Source organism: Lissotriton vulgaris, chromosome 3_1 (genome assembly GCF_964263255.1).
Source record: "Lissotriton vulgaris chromosome 3_1, aLisVul1.2, whole genome shotgun sequence".
Classification (NCBI taxonomy): domain Eukaryota; kingdom Metazoa; phylum Chordata; class Amphibia; order Caudata; family Salamandridae; genus Lissotriton; species Lissotriton vulgaris.
The window spans coordinates 755,612,538-755,629,642 of record NC_141689.1 but is presented as its reverse complement, the minus strand read 5'-3'; positions in this window follow the sequence as shown (position 1 = coordinate 755,629,642).

Here is a 17,105-nt window from a genome sequence, read left to right as displayed (position 1 = left end):
AAAACATGTTGTGAGTTACTACTCACTTTAGAACTCACCATTAGATATGCTGCTGTGTAACTTAAATAATATTGGTTCTGTAATGCAGTTAATGTTTCAAGGGAACCTTAAAGTGAAGAAAAAGGGAAAAGGATAAGAATAGGGTTAGCAATATATTTATTGAACTGGATATCTCTTGGAGAGTAGGATGATGTAAGATCTGAATACCTTATTAGAAAATCGCGCTTTATTTTCCAAATGTAGTGCGTTAAAGAGTGGAGAGCTTTCTTAGTTCAGAATGACGCTCCTGTGAACAAACCATGGGGTTAAATTGTGTGTGATCTATAAACATAGAAGGTACTTCATTCTAGTTAGTTGCTTCACTGAGTTTTTACCTTCACGAGTATTTCTGTCTAAAAAAATCACGTGGTGATCTTCTGTGTGGGTCCAGACGGTCCTCGGGATGAGAGACTAAGGGAATGGATACAAAGTATATAATAATGAAAAAGAAACTGTAACGATTTGTGTCCTATTGACATTCTTAGTTTGTGAACGAACAAGATACATTGTAGTTGTTCCTGAAAAGATAAATTAGGAAAATACATGGACTAATGCAAACGGGCAGGTGTCAAAAAGTTAGACGCTGCGAAGTTGTTACTCCTAAAATTTAACATTCAAAGAGAGAACCGGCATTAGCCGATAACAAAAATGAATTTCGCTGGTTTATATTTACCAAAGTAAAAAGATATCGAGTACTGAACTCTGAGCAGGTTCTCGTTATTTTGAAATGCGGGTTCCCGTAGTGGTTGCACTAGTAAAGTCTGTAGGAATGAATCAAACGGTTTCAATTAGACTAAAACATTGTTTAGGTCCAAGATAACATACTGCTGTTATATCCGAAATAGCGTACTTTATACTGAAACTGGAAAGTCTGATAATTTTTATCTTTATTCTGGTCTACAAACAGGCGGACGGATCTCCGCCAAAGGTAGTGCGGATAGGGGCTAGTGACGGAAGATTCTGAAGCAAGACATCTGTGCAAAATGTGCAAAGTCAAAGACTCTATATTGGTCACTTCCCCAATAAAAGCCCAAATCCATAGGTAGGCAATACGTTACTTAAAATTAATGAAGGGCCTAATAGTACATCCCATTTATTGCGGAATAAAGCTTCACATGAATTGGTTTCAGTAAATAAAGGTTTAACAGACCGCAACTGCTCATCAAGAAATAAAGAAACATAGCCAATGACAGATGGCCATACCGTACCATATACAATTTTCAGAGCACTAACACCCTTCAGTATTCAAGACCCAACAGTACATTAGATGGCATTCTCTATACGAGAAACCATGTCATTTAGTGGTCATCTGGTTCTATCCCTCGCTTGCCACTTGTGGTCGCGAGCACTGCTCTGGGGACCCTTGGACACCAGAGCAATGGTTCTATACATTATATACATTCACACATGCAATGCATCATAGAATTATATTTCATTATCGTGAATACATGAAAAATGATTCTGACAAAAACCTTTAACTCAGTTATTCAGAAGAGTTAACGGGGTATATTCTCAAGAACTTGTGATAATCATCGCAAAAGTAACTTATCGCAACTTCCAACTTCGCAGTCTATCGCTGGAAAATTACGCCATGATAACGAAGCATTCTCAACATGGTGGCCCCATGCGATAGTCTCCAGATAACGCGTCAATTGACCGCGTCAAAATCAACCCCACGCCGCAAAAATGTGAAACCCGAACACAAAAAAAGCTGCGATGAGGCCAATCGCGATACAGAAATCAGCGAACAACAGCTACAGGCCTGCAATTCACACGCGTCTGGCAGGAAAAATCACCATAACAGTAGAAAAAACTGACAAACAAATGCCAAACAACTGTGAAGCACAATGGATGTCGACTTTAAATGCTACTGATGGAGCAAAGATTGGCACGTTACGCGACTTGCTTGAACTCATGAAACCTCGCATAATGTAATATCATAATCAACCTGTTTTGTTTAATAATATTGCACTTTTACACTACACACAGGTGTCCCAGTGATGCTTGCCTATGTGTTTACTAATCCTAACTACGCTTGCAGCTAAAATGGTCGCTGCTATGCGGGATTCTAGTCTGCGCATGCGTCGGTCATACCCATGTGATGTGACGCACTCACAGTTCTGGAGGGAATTTTTTGCTCATGCGCAGTACAGCTAATATGGCTGCTTTGTTCTAACATGCTCTTCGCTTGCCACCGCTGCTTATGCTCAGCTGTTTCATTCTGCTTAACTCCTAATGCTATAGATATTATAAAGTAAGGGGTGTAGAGAAGCCAATCATGGTATACAGTGTCTTCAATTTTTCTGTGTTTCTAAATTGTTTTCGCTTATTTTTCATGTATCGATCTTTGTGGGCCTGGGAGCGGTGAGCCACTCCATCTTTGAAGCTGTGTAGTACTAACCACGTGATGAAGGAGAAACGAATCACGCAGTACTGGAACTTAGCCAGCTGGCTGCCGAAGCTGAGATGCTCCTGGGAAAGTGACCCCTGCTCCAGGTGAAGACTTCGACTTGTACCTGAACTTGTTACATGTTGCGATAAAATTTGTATGCCCTATTGTGCTCTGAATTTCTATGCCATGGGAACTGGAATGTAAGGGGTGGGTTTGAAAACTGAATATTAATTCTGGGAAAGTTCAAATTATATGTGGTGTCATGACCTAACCGCCTCTCTTGTCCAATCCGAAGTTGGGGATCCTTTTACTTGCAACATTTGTGGGTGGTACATTGACCCGAAAACAGTATAACTGGCCTAGGTTTAGCTAGAGAAATTGTCCGACTTGTCCGAATAGCTGACCTGTCATTGACCCTACAAACTCTATAGGTGATTAATACAGAGAGCTGCGGAGCACTCTGTCCGTAATTTCCACAAAGTTAGTCTGGGGTGCAGAAACCTTTAAGTGCTGGTGAAGCACTTTGCTGGGAGATTCGAGAACCCAATCAGGGTTATTGGCAGATTCCTTGCAGAGAGTGCGTAGCGCAGGTGTTGCATCCGAAGCTGTAGGTGTTGGTCGTACCCTTTGGTGAGCCCAGTCCTGATCCAAATCCTGGGGTGATCCTGTCCTGACTGTCCATGAGCTGTACCTGCTCGCCTACTGGCATTCCAAGTCCTTGAGGGTCCTTTCCCGCCTTTCCCAACTGACCCATGGCCAGGGTTAGTCCTCACTCTGTCCTAGGTAAATATAATTATATGTGGGTGTTTGTCTATCTAAATCTTTCTCTCCTTTTCCTAAATAAAGCAATCTTGCCTATGTGAATTATCTCTGACATTTGACTCTCACGAAAGTATTTTTCTAGCATGTTCCTTATCTTCTCCTTACCCTTACTCAAACATTGAACTGTTTTGAATATCTAGTATGTTCCACTGTTACCCTTTCTATAGAAATATAACGCATCCTGAGAGTATTGTTTCTTCAATATCGTTTAGTATATTCAAATTAGCATTTTAGTAGAATGTTCCCTTGTTCTTACCCAACCTTTAGTAACGTGATACAAATCTGTTAGACAAAATTAGCGTGTTCCTTCTCTTTCCCATTTCCTTTATTTTTCCAAATGTTAGATGATCCTTACATTGATTCATAGTTATACTATTTTTCTAATCTTGGTCATAGATGTTTTGATCTGTGTGAATTTCATTCCCATGACATATGATGATTTTATTGACTAGAGAAAGCTTTTAAAACTATTTGTGTTTGTGGTTATTGCAAGGTATAAACAAATATAAATGTATATGGTATTGGTGTTTATCTGCTTGAATCTCAAAATTAACTCCTGATCCATGGTGATCATAGGTACCTGTTCTCGAGGATTGGTAAGTCAGGTACACGGAAAATAAATAGAAAGGAAAACTTGAATTACTGATAGTGGTGTGTAGGTTACCAGTAGCGTATATTTGGTAAAATAGGAATCGGGTGACCTGCGCGCTCTATCAGTAATTTTCTGGTAGCGGAGCTATGGTTAGGACTAGTTGAGACAGGTAGATAGGTTAATTGTTAAAAAACTGTGGAATTTAAATGTGCTGCTAAAGATTTTTTTTCCTTAAGATCGATCGACTGAAAATTATTGGTTTGAAATGTTATGAAATGTTTAAAATGTTTTTATGAAATGCTGCTATATGAAGTTTTTGGATTAACAATTTGTTAGTGATCGTTATATGTTGTCTGGAAAAATCCCCGGGGGCCAGAATAGCAGGTGGTGAGGAGAATCCACTTGCAGTGAGGTCATTGGTTTGAGGAAAATTAGTGTATGGTTAGGTCGAACTGGAAGCACTAATTAGGGTTTTCTGAATGAGCAGTTGAATAAATGGTAGCAACGAGTCCGCTAATGAAACTTCAGTTGTGGTATTACCTAGTAAGGGTCACACGAAGAAGGAGTAGTAGGTTCATCGGAGCTTGAATGATAGCAAAGGAGTTCACTGGTGAAACTTTAGACTTAGTATATATCCCGGAGAGAGTGGATGAGTCAAAGAAGTAACAGGTTCTCTAATGCTTGTGTGAAGGTTAGGCAGAAGGGTCTACCCGTAGTGTATGAAAAGTAGACAGAAGAGGTTTACTTGCAGTGAAACAAATCTTTTCTTTTAGACACTCAAATACAGTGGCGAATGTTATATGTTGTAAACTAAATTGAGCACTTGCACTTTAAGAAAAAATTCAAAGTTTCCGTTACTTTGTGAAGGAGGGAGTCGGTCGCAAAGCTGCGCTGACGTTACTCCGTGCCGCGCTGGTATTGGTTGAAACAGCGGGTGTGTAACGAAGCTAGTATTGGAAAGGAGGGGTGAGTGCCGGAGCGTGAGACCACGTCTCGCGAAAAAGGCAGCGCACCCATTGGTCGAGAATATTTGCAATCCCTGTGTTGATTGGTTATTGAAAAGTTATAAGACGCGATAGCATTGGAAGAGGATTTGTAAACAAAAGACGTAGTTAACCACGGACCTTCTGGTTACGAAGTCTATGTGGTATCCCGAATTCTTACCTGATCCACAACATTTAGGTTTTCGCAAGGATCAGATGCTAAGAGGCAGACCTTACAATATGTACGGAAGCAAGAGGAAAATGCCATTTGCTGACGAGGTCAAACATTATTTCAAGAAAGACAAGCCCATTAAAACTAGAGAAGGTGTAATTATTCCACCACCTAATACTCCCACATCATTTATGATGTTTGATAAAGGTTATCATACCTGCGTATGGTTGGAGAATTGGGTAAAGTATATCCAAGAAGATGCAATCTTAGCATTTCCCTTAGATGGCACCTTTAATAGCAGAATTCTGTTTAATTTGAGGACCCGAATGAATGACTTACATCTCAGACCAAGATTAACGCAATATGAGACTTTAGAAGAATGAGAGTTTGAGGCCTTAGAGCGAGACAGACCCAGAATGGATAAGGGAATAAGTAAATGGTACCCGAAAATGCAGAGAGAGACCAAAGAGAAAAAGATGAAAGAGTGGAGACAAAATATGATGGTCGAGGGACTATTTCCAGTATTTCCTATAGACGAGCATGTAGGAGAAAAAAGGACAGAGAAAACCCAACACTTAATGGCTGTGGGTGATTCGGAAGATGAATACCTGGAGGATTTATTTATGAAAATTCACCACCATATGATGAAGATACTAGGTCCCTGAGTTCGAAAAACCCATTCTTCAGACATCCTAGAAGGAGAAGTGCCAGTGAAACAGATACAGCAGGTATAGGTAATAGGCAAAATAGTAAAGACGGATTTTGTAGACCTGATACAACTGTCCCAAATTATAGGCCATTCGGTGGGGAGAGATCATGAATGACAGTCCCAACTGCCCCGAGTCTGTATTCTCCTTTAGTTCCACAAGTATTACATGACACATCAATTGAAAGGGCTTTACACGAACAAGAAAAGGAAGCCTTAATCAAACAGCGAAATGAACTCATTCAGACAATAGCTCAGATAAATCCCAGTCCTGAAGCTCTGACAATTCCAGTGACTATTGGTCCCATTGTGCCTCTTTATGGGGATAGACAGGCTAGTCCAAAAACACCAGTTATTACACCAGCTGTAGCACAGCCCAGAAAAGAGCCTCTCATAGTTGATGATCAGGCAAGCGAATGCGAATCTGTAATCTCCCTGATGATCTGCCCACAAGGGAACCGGAAAGCAGTGTACCACGGACGGGAACTCAGACTAGGGCAAAGGAAGTCCTGATAGAAACAGCTTCAGGTACTAGAAGCGCCACAGTAGTGACTCCGGAAGAACTAGACCGATGGACTCGAGAATTGGAAAAGGAAACTCCTCAGCCAAAACCATTAGATATTTACAAGCTAAGAATAGAGCTGGAAGAACTAATAGCCGGATATGTGGGATTAGACAGATTGAACACCTTTAGTGAGGAAGAGTTACTGTTTATATGCAAAAGCCTTACCCGAAACACCAGAGTGTTCCATGAGAAACTAATGGACACCGCAGCTAATATGGGAATAGATGTTAGCAAATCCAAAGTCTTACAAAAACCTTACAGGGCAGACTTTTCAGGTAAGGATCTAGAAAACATGAATGTGTCAGGGAAAAAGGTACAGATAAGAGAATTGTTGAATCTATTACAGAAATGGGGAGATTTAGAAAAATGGAAAGCCAGATGGGCAAAGATAAAGGAAGACAGTAAGGCTAGACCAAGGACTTCTGAATATGTCCTAAAAGAAGTCGATAAGGCAGAGACTTTGTATCCCATGAGAGAAGTGCCAGGTGGGAAGTATGTCCATGTACCATGGTCCCGACAAGATATTGTGTCATTTACAAAAATTACGATAAAAGCCTGTTGAGTGGTATAGGCAGGTCGAGAGATTTGTCAAAGTTCAAAAATGCCTCCTGAAAGACCTAGATGGGTTCTTCGACATTGTAGTTCCTGTAGATTTGTGGACCGAATGCAAAATTGCGGTAGATTGGCCAAGTGAAGAGTACCCTAGGGACCCCAGAACAGGAGCCCCCTCTCCGGAGGTGATGAGACAGTATGACAAAGTAATACTGCACTTAAAAGGAAAGGTGCCAGCTAAAGAAACTGATTGGACCCGCATAGATAGAACTACCCAAAATCGGGATGAAACTGTTCACTCATATTATGAACGACTGTTACAGGTGTTCAAAACCTACAGTGGAATCGATAACATTGAAATGAAGGATATGACCCATTTCATTTATCGATTCGTGTTGGGGTTGAGACCTGAAATCTCGCAGTGGATTAGAGATAATAAAATCTGTTGGCAGGGAAAACTCATAGATGAGGTCCTGAAGTACGCCAAGTATTGCGAAGATGAGATGGAGAACAAACGAAAGGCATTAAAAGAAAAGGTCATGTGGGCTCAAGTAAAATTGGCAGAACAGCAAGAAAAACAATTAGGTAAAATTAATAATAATACCCCGAACACAAGCTCTGGGGGAGGAGGGAAACCCCGAGTAAAAATGAGTCGAGAGGAAGCCATGAAAAAATTTCCCTGCCACGGGTGCGGTCAGATAGGCCACTGGAGAGACGAGTGTCCAATGTTACAGAATGGTAATGTCCAAATTAATGATTTAAATCCACAGGTGCAGAAAGACGGGCCACGAAAGACCCAGCAACAGGTAAAACAGAATCAGTTGCCTTGCGCACCTAGACCTAACTATAGGAACAAAGCTCAGCAGAATGAGGGAGTCGAGGTATGGGAAGGAAGGGAGGATAGAAATGCAGCAACCTCGCAATTCCTGTTGAATGATATACATTCCTCTGTGATGAACCTTACTGACAGGTCTGAGGGGGGAGGACGAGGAGTACGTACTTGGCGCCTCCTTGCCGGTAGACCAGACAGGGCCATACATTGAAGGAAAGGTTGAAGGAAATTACGTCACCTTTCTGTTGGACACTGGTGCTACCCGTTCTACTGTGAGAACAGCAGACGTTCCAAACCTACCCCTCTCGGGAGAAGCTATCCAAGTAGTGGGCGTGTCAAATCAGATAATTAGCACCCCAGTAACTGAACCAATGGAGATCTCAATAGGGAATTTTAAAGAGATGCACAGATTTGTTGTCTGTGATTCTAGTCCTGTGAACTTAGTGGGACGTGATTTGCTGTGCAAAATGAACTGCACCATCTTTTGCACACCAAAAGGCGTTGAAATTCAGACCCCAGATGAAGACGGACTGTACAAATTAATGTTGCTGTGGCCTGACTCAGAAATTAAGAAATTGACAATGCAAGACATACCTGAAGAGCTCCAACAGACAGTGATACCAGAAGTGTGGGATTTCACTGGAAAAGATGTAGGATTAATGGCAAATGTAGACCCGATTCAAATAGCCATAAAACCAAATGCAGTTTACCCAAATACCAAGCAGTATAGAATGAATGCAGAAGTAAAAGCAGGAGTTGCCATCGAAATAAAAAGATTGCTAGAAGCAAACATCATACAGGAAGTAATGAGCAGTCCTTGTAATTTGCCCATAATTGGAATTAAAAAGCCTAGTGGGAAGTACAGGGTAGTGCAAGACCTGCGCAAGGTAAACAAGATTGTTGTTCCTTGTTGTCCCATTGTGCCAAACCATGCAAGGATTTTGTACCAAATTCCATGGAATGCTGGATGGTTTACAGTCATTGACTTATGTCACGCATTCTTTTCCATCCCATTGCATCCAGACATCAAATTTCTTTTCTCATTTGAATTTGACAGTCATGTCTATGTCTGGAATCGTGTCCCTCAAGGGTACACAGAAAGTCCTTCTATTTTCAATCAGATTTTGAAAAGATGACTTGAATCATTAGTCTTACCTGGTGAATCAGTTTTGGTCCAGTACATAGACGACCTCTTGGTGGCGTCTAAAAGTCGGAACGACTGTGTTACTGATACCATTGCATTGTTGAATCATCTAGGTAAAGGAGGGCATAAGGTATCGCCAGACAAATTACAGTTCTGTAAAAATTCAGTGAAATATCTGGGGCACCAGATAGAAAAAGGTATCCGGAAAGTTACTTCAGAAAGGATTAGGATAATTCGAGACATGGAATTACCCCGTACTCAGAAAGATATCAGAATGTTCCTGGGAGTAGTAGGATACTGTAGACAGTGGATTGTGGGATTTGCAGTCCTAGCAAAACCATTGATAAAAATGACCAAGAAAGGAGCTAAGGATCCAGTCGAGTGGGATGATGAAAGCATGACATCCTTTATAAAATTACGAAACTGTCTGTGCTCAGCTCCTGCATTGAGAATGCCTGACTATTCAAAGTACTTTGCCTTGTTTTGTGACACACGAGATAATTGTGCACTTTCAGTCCTGACCCAAATTCATGGTTTAATTAGACGTCCAGTGGCATATTTTTCTGCTACCTTAGATCCAGTGGCTGCTGGATTGCCTGGATGTCTGAAAGCAGTATCTGCAACTTGCATGAGTCTTGACCAGAGTGAATCCATTGTCATGGGACATCCGGTAACTGTGTATGTTCCACATGCAGTTGTAATCCTACTGACCCGGACCAAAACTCAGTACCTCACACCTAGTCGGCTGACTAAGTATGAAAGAATTTTAGTGGGTGCAGCAAACGTAACTATCACCAGATGTAATATACTGAATCCAGCAACTCTGTTACCAGATACACTGGCTGCAGAAGTTAGGGAAGAGGTTGAGCATAATTGCATTGATCTGACTGAATATAGCACAAAACCACGCCCAGATATCAAGGAAACGGTGTTGCCCATAGAAGACAGTGAATTGTTTGTAGATGGCTCATGTTTAAGACATGAGAATGGAGGTCTAAGTGCTGCCTATGCTGTGGTCACTCTAGAAAAAACAATAGAAGCATCCTACCTATTTGGAGTAAAGTCTGCACAAGTAGCCGAATTGGTTCCATTGACAAGAGCTTGTAAAAATGGGAAAAACAAAAGAGTAACCATATACACTGATAGTCAGTATGGTTACAGGGTTGTGCATGACGTCGGCCAATTGTGGCTGCAAAGAGAATTCATGACTTCCTCGGGTACCCCTATCAGAAATGAAAAAGTGGTACAGAACCTACTGGAAGCAATTCAGTTACCAAAAGAATTGGCAGTGGTCAAGTGTGCTGCTCACAAATCTGGCAATGATGATGTGACAGCTGGTAACAGATATGCTGACCAAATAGCCCAATATTGTGCACGAAAGAAAATGTCATTGAACATCACTTTGGGGGGAGTCGGAAACAACTGCCAACTTAAGGGGCCTCATTTATGAGGCCCCTTGCGCCATCGGAACTTCACTTTTCATGAAGTTCCGTGGCGCAGAAGCCTGCGTGGTATTTATCAGGCAGCAGTACGCCAGTTTTTGTGGCGTACTGCTGCCTGATAAATATCAGTCCCTTTAACGCAGTGTTCTGCGTTAAAGGGGCGTGCAATGGGTGTTGCTGGGGGCGTTGCCAGCAACATCCATGGCCTTTTGACACTGCCCCAGATTTACGAGAAATCGTAACTCTGAAGCAGTGCCAAAAGCTTACGCCTCCCCAGGGGAGGCGTAAGGGAGGCGCAACAGGGAGAAATGTCTTTATTTCTCCTCGTATTTCCTTTTTCTATGTGTGCTGCATTCTGCAGCACACATAGAAAGAGGAAAAGCCTCTTTTGATTATTTTTGTACAGAAAGGTTTCCCTTCCTGTACAAAAATAATCTTCCCCGCAACGCAGGCACCCTTGCACCATTGTGCAAGGGTGCCTGCGCTGGCGCAGGCAGCCCATTGTGCGCTGGCGCAGGGGAAAAGGACAGGAATGCGCCGTATCTTATAGATACGGCGCATTTCTGCCCTTTTCTTTTGCCGTAGGGAAGCGCAGCAGGAAGGCCTGCTGCGCTTCCCTACGGCAAAAAGTCATAAATGAGGCCCATGTGTTTGAGGATGTATCAACTTGGGAGGAACTGAAAGGGTTGCAACAGGCAGCAGAACCAGAAGAAAAGGAAAGATGGGAGAAAGATGGTTGTCAACCAAGGAATAGAGATGGTGTCATTGTCTATATTGATGGTATGCCTGTGTTACCAGACAGCATGGTTGCTCCTATGGCTAGACTGATTCATGGAGACTCACACATATGGAGAGATGCGATGGTTCGTGTTTTCAAACAATCATGGTATAATTCGAAGTTCAGGAACATTGCAGAGGCGCTTTGCCAGAGGTGCTTAACTTGTCAGCAGTTTAATCCTGGGAAGAAAACAGTGGTATTACCAAGTACAATTGGAAAGGCAGAAGGTCCTTTTATCACACTACAAGTTGACTTTATACAGTTGCCCCGTTGCAAAGGAATGAAGTACGTCCTTGTCATAGTCTGCCTATTCTCAAAATGGGTGGAAGCTTACCCAGCTAAGAAAACTGATGCAATTACTGTAGCCAAGTTGTTACTAAGGGAACTGATACCTAGGTTCGGTTTCCCGGTCACAGTTGAATCAGACAGAGGTGGGCATTTTGCCAATGACGTATTAACTCAGCTCTTTGAGGCATTTAAAATTACCCAAAAACTGCACTGTGCATATCATCCAGAGGCTTCTGGAGTAGTAGAACAGCTGAATGGCACTATAAAGTCAAGACTGGGAAAAATGTGTAACTCTACTGGATTGAATTGGATAGACGTTTTACCCCTTGTCCTGATGGGACTGAGAAGCATTCCAGACCGAAAAACAGGCCTGAGTCCCCATGAGATACTAATGGGAAGAGTGATGCGGCAGGCATGGGTACCAGGACACAAACTGCTAAGTATTTCTGATGATTTGGTACTAGAATACTGCAAGCAGCTCGGTGACCAAGTGCGTTCTATCTCTCACCAGGTTGGGGAAGACGCCGTCACCAGGCCAATAACTCCAGTCCATATTCTGAACTCAGGTGATTGGGTTGTGCTTAAGAAACACACCCGCTCGATTTGCCTAGCACCGAAGTGGAGGAAACCGAGGCAAGTGATTCTTGTCACCACAACTGCGGTGAAGTGTGCAGGTATGCCAAAGTGGATCCATGCAAGTCATACCAAGAGGGTGACTGGAAAAGAAGTGGCTGAAGCTGAAGGTTGTGCAGCTGAAGGGTCTCCAGACGTTGGTCCTGAAATAGCTGATGACGAACAACCGAGCACCAGTCAAGACGTGTGGTTCCGAGCGGATGATATGGCTCTTGATGCAATAGGAACCAGAAGATACACCTACTTAGATAGAGAGTGGGATAATGAGGACGAGACAGGACTAGGAGGAGAAAATCAGATAATCGAAATCCATGACAGATCTGATGAAGAGGGAGGTCAGATAGGGACAGGGCAGGTTATCGACACACCTCCAAGACCTCCAGAAACTGAAAAGGGACAGTTAGAAATTAGGGCGGAAGTTCATGCGGAAGAAAATCAAGGGTTCGAAGTGCATGAACAGGATCAGATAGAAATAGACAAATGTGTTCAGGAAACAGAATTTGAAACGAACGAAAGTCAAAATCAGAATACACCTGAATCAGGCCAGCTTAGAAACCAGGCAGAAGAAACTGAAGTAAGACCTGGGACTAGTCAGACAGGAAGGGAAGAAGGAAACGTAGAAATAAATGTGCCACAACTGAACGAAAACAAAAGAGCATGTGAGGAAAACCAAATTACAGTGCCAGTTAAAAGACTTAAAAAGAAGAAAAATGAACCGAGATTCATAAAAAGACTGAAACTAAGATTGAAGACTGTAGAGGAAAAATTAGAAGAGAGGAAAAGGGCCTCCAGTGAAAAAGAAAAGGCTGGAGCCAAGCCTAAAAGAAGAAGTGACAGAATAAAAAGACAAAACGAAAAGCAGTCCCGGGTGGACTTACCTAGTACTAGAGGAATTTGAAGACCTCGAGATAAGTGATGAGAGTGATGGAGAACTGATTGCTAACTGATAGCCAAAATGCCTGATTCAAATGTGAATGGAAGACCTAGACAGAATTGCTGTAAAACATGCTGTAAAATATGTTTGTGTAGTGTAGCAATAGTACTATTATTATGGATAGGACTAACAATTTCAATACCGTTCATGATAAGTAAGACTCTAACCAGTACCCTACTAAACTAGTGACAAAAGACTCAGAAATTCTGCCGACAGAAGAGACACCACGAAGTGTAGAAAGACGCGAGAAAACATCTAGTCTTAGACAGACAAAAATGGACGTAGATGCATCAGATGAGGGAGGAATACATTATCACAGAATCAAAAACAGAACGCATTTAAATGTATTTGCAAACCTGTTAGTACACTATGTAGAAGCCATGGAAATAGAAGACTGCTATGTCTGTATGAAGCTACCCACTTCTGTAGCTGAAGGTGTGACCTATCACCATTTACCCCTAACCTATGGAATTTCCTGTAGCATTTAACAAGCTTATTTTATAGAGGAACTCTTAGTATTACTATTCTAACTCTGACATATTTTTTTCTGAACTTCCTATTCGGGGAAATCTGAAAATTGTTCACACCAAGAGTGATGTGACTCGTTATATGGGAGAATACTTTCTGACTATAGGTGACATAGATTTAGGTGAAGCACACAGAAATAATTTGACCTGTTCATTACATGAACAAGAAAAAATGTTTTTAAATATGGCAGAGAAAAGAAGGGAAAGTTTCCAAAGAAAGGCAAATGATAAAAGACAGAAAACTCCTAAATGGGCAGAAAACATGGAAAGCACCTCAAATGGTGAAGAGAACGCTGCACTGTTACTGGATTTCGAAAGAAAGGGGAAACTTTGTCTTCATAGAGAAAAGACTAGTTATTATAATAATGTATTCATCGGTTCCAGTGAATGCGAACATAATTATAAGGTAATTGGAGGTTGGGGTTTCAAAAATGGGTCAGAACCTGTGTTTCCCGAAATTTATTATATATGTGGGAACAAGGCTTCAAATTGCCGGATCACTGGTGTGGAAGCTGCTATTTTTTCATTGTCTTCCCGAAAATATACCATGTGAATGACGCCGCTGGAAGCAATGAAAATACTAATGGTTTAGTGCGTAGTAGAAGAGAAAGTGTAGGAGAAATTATAGGTGATATATTTAGTGCATTGATACCTGGAGTGGGAGTGGTTCTGAATACACATCGAATTTGCAAATTGTCTACAGTGGTGGATCAGTTATCTACTGACACTGCTGCTGGTTTCCTGCTTGTCAATACTGAAATGGTTGCGATCAGATCAATGGTTTTACAAAATAGACTTGCTCTTGATACCTTATTGGCAAAAGAGGGCGGAGTGTGTAGAATGTTGAAAGGGCAACATTGTTGCACTTACATTCCTGATAAAAGTGTTGAAATTAAGAAATATGTGAGAAACATAACTAATTTGGAAAAGGAACTCAAACCACTGGAGGTTGACAGTGCCTGGAAGAGACTAACTGATGGTCTCTCCTCTGTAGGTAGTTGGTTTTCTAACATAGGTAAAAGTCTCATGAGTAAAATACTGATGCCAATAGCAGAAATAAGTCTGATTGTGATAATAATAATAATTTGCTGTAAATGTCAAAAATGCAAAAAGAAGTACGCTGTGAATAAGAGAGGAGTGAAACGGAATGTTGATGAGCTTGAATTGGAAGAGCTGAATAATCAGATTTACAAGAAAATGAAGAATGTCCATCCTAATAAGGATGCAGAAAAAAGGCTCAACAAAAAGTTTGTAGAAATTGAAATGGGTGAAATGTGAAAGAGAAAGTTGGCATCTGGTTCCATTAATAGTGATGATAGTAAATATCATCAAAGAGGGGATTGATGGAGCAAGGATAAGCACGTTACGCGACTTGCTTGAACTCATGAAACCTCGCATAACGTAATATCATAATCAACCTGTTTTGTTTATTAATATTGCACTTTTACACTACACGCGGGTGTCCCAGTGATGCTTGCCTATGTGTTTACTAATCCTAACTACGCTTGCAGCTAAAATGGTCGCTGCTATGCGGGATTCTAGTCTGCGCATGCGTCGGTCATACCCATGTGATGTGACGCACTCGCAGTTCTGGAGGGAATTTTTCGCTCATGCGCAGTACAGCTAATATCGCCGCTTTGTTCTAACATGCTCTTCGCTTGCCATCGGTGCTTTTGCTCAGCTGTTCGTTCTGCTTAACTCCTAATGCTATAGATATTATAAAGTAAGGGGTGTAGAGAAGCCAATCATGGTATACAGTGTCTTCAATTTTTCTGTGTTTCTAAATTGTTTTCGCTTACTTTTCATGTATTGATCTTTGTGGGCCTGGGAGCAGGGAGCCACTCCATCTTTGAAGCCTGTGTAGTACTAACCACATGATGAAGAAGAAACGAATCACGCAGTAGTGGAACTTAGCCAGCTGGCTGCCGAAGCTGAGATGCTCCTGGGAAAGTGACCCCTGCTCCAGGAGAAGACTTCGACTTGTACCTGAACTTGTTACATGTTGCGATAAAATTTGTATGCCCTATTGTGCTCTGAATTTCTATGCCATGGGAACTGGAATGTAAGGGGTGGGTTCGAAAACTGAATATTAATTCTGGGAAAGTTCAAATTATAGGTGGTGTCATGACCTAACCGCCTCTCTTGTCCAATCCGAAGTTGGGGATCCTTTCACTTGCAACATTTGTGGGTGGTACATCGACCCGAAAACTTTATAACTGGCCTAGGTTTAGCTAGAGAAATTGTCCGACTTGTCCGAATAGCTGACCTGTCACTGACCCTACGAACTCTATAGGTGAATAATACAGAGAGCTGCGGAGCACTCTGTCCGTAATTTCCACAAACTTAAAGGGTTATTAGGATTGCAGATTTTCCGCATCCTCTGGGCCGGCGGAAGCCACCGCCGGCCCGAAGGATGCGGAAAATCCGCAGTGGACCCACCAAAGACCCACCGCCACATTAGGATGGCTGGTGGGTCCTGGTTTCCATCCGCAGCTTTTCCGCCGCGGCTGGCTTACAACCGCGGTGGAAAAGCTCTAATATGGTGACGGTGTCTGTCAGACAACGTCCGCCATATTAGGATGGCCCGTTTCAGATGCTTTTCCGCGGCGGGTTTTCCGCCGTGGAAAAGCATGTGTAACTTCACTGCCGGGGCCCGTTGCGGGCCCCCTAGGTGAAGGGGGCGTGGGGGGTGCACATGGCTGGTACCTATGGTACCCCCCTGCATTTGTATGCAGAAAGCGGCAGGCACAGCGCGGTGCCTGCCTCTTTCTGCATACAAATGCAACACCTGCATTTTTAACATTGCCGCGGTTGCAGCTTGAAGCCGCACCCGCCGCAATGTTAAAAATAGAGGATGTGACCGCCAGGGTGGCGGTCACATCCTAATTGCACAGGAGAGAACTCCGCATGCCATGCGGAGGTTCCCTCCTGCTCTGGGGTCTCGGACGGACGCAAGTCCGTCCGCGATCCTAATGAGGCCCTAAGTCTGGGGTGGAGAAACCTTTAAGTGCTGGCGAAGCACTTTGCTGGGAGATTCGAGAACCCAATCGGGGTTATTGGCAGATTCCTTGCAGAGAGGGCGTAGCGCAGGCGTTGCATCCGAAGCTGCAGGTGTTGGCCGTACCCTTTGGTGAGCCCAGTCCTGATCCAAATCCTGGGGTGATCCTGTCCTGACTGTCCATGAGCTGTACCTGCTCGCCTACTGGCATTCCAAGTCCTTGAGGGTCCTTTCCCGCCTTTCCCAACTGACCCGTGGCCAGGGTTAGTCCTCATTCTGTCCTAGGTAAATATAATTATATGTGGGTGTTTGTCTATCTAAATCTTTCTCTCCTTTTCCTAAATAAAGCAATCTTGCCTATGTGAATTATCTCTGACATTTGACTCTCACGAAAGTATTTTTCTAGCATGTTCCTTATCTTCTCCTTACCCTTACTCAAACATTGCACTGTTTTGCATATCTAGTATATTCCACTGTTACCCTTTCTATAGAAATATAACGCATCCTGAGAGTATTGTTTCTTCTATATCGTTTAGTATATTCAAATTAGCATTTTAGTAGAATGTCCCCTTGTTCTTACCCAACCTTTAGTAACGTGATACAAATCTGTTAGACAAAATTAGCGTGTTCCTTCTCTTTCCCATTTCCTTTATTTTTCCAAATGTTAGATGATCCTTACATTGATTCATAGTTATACTATTTTTCT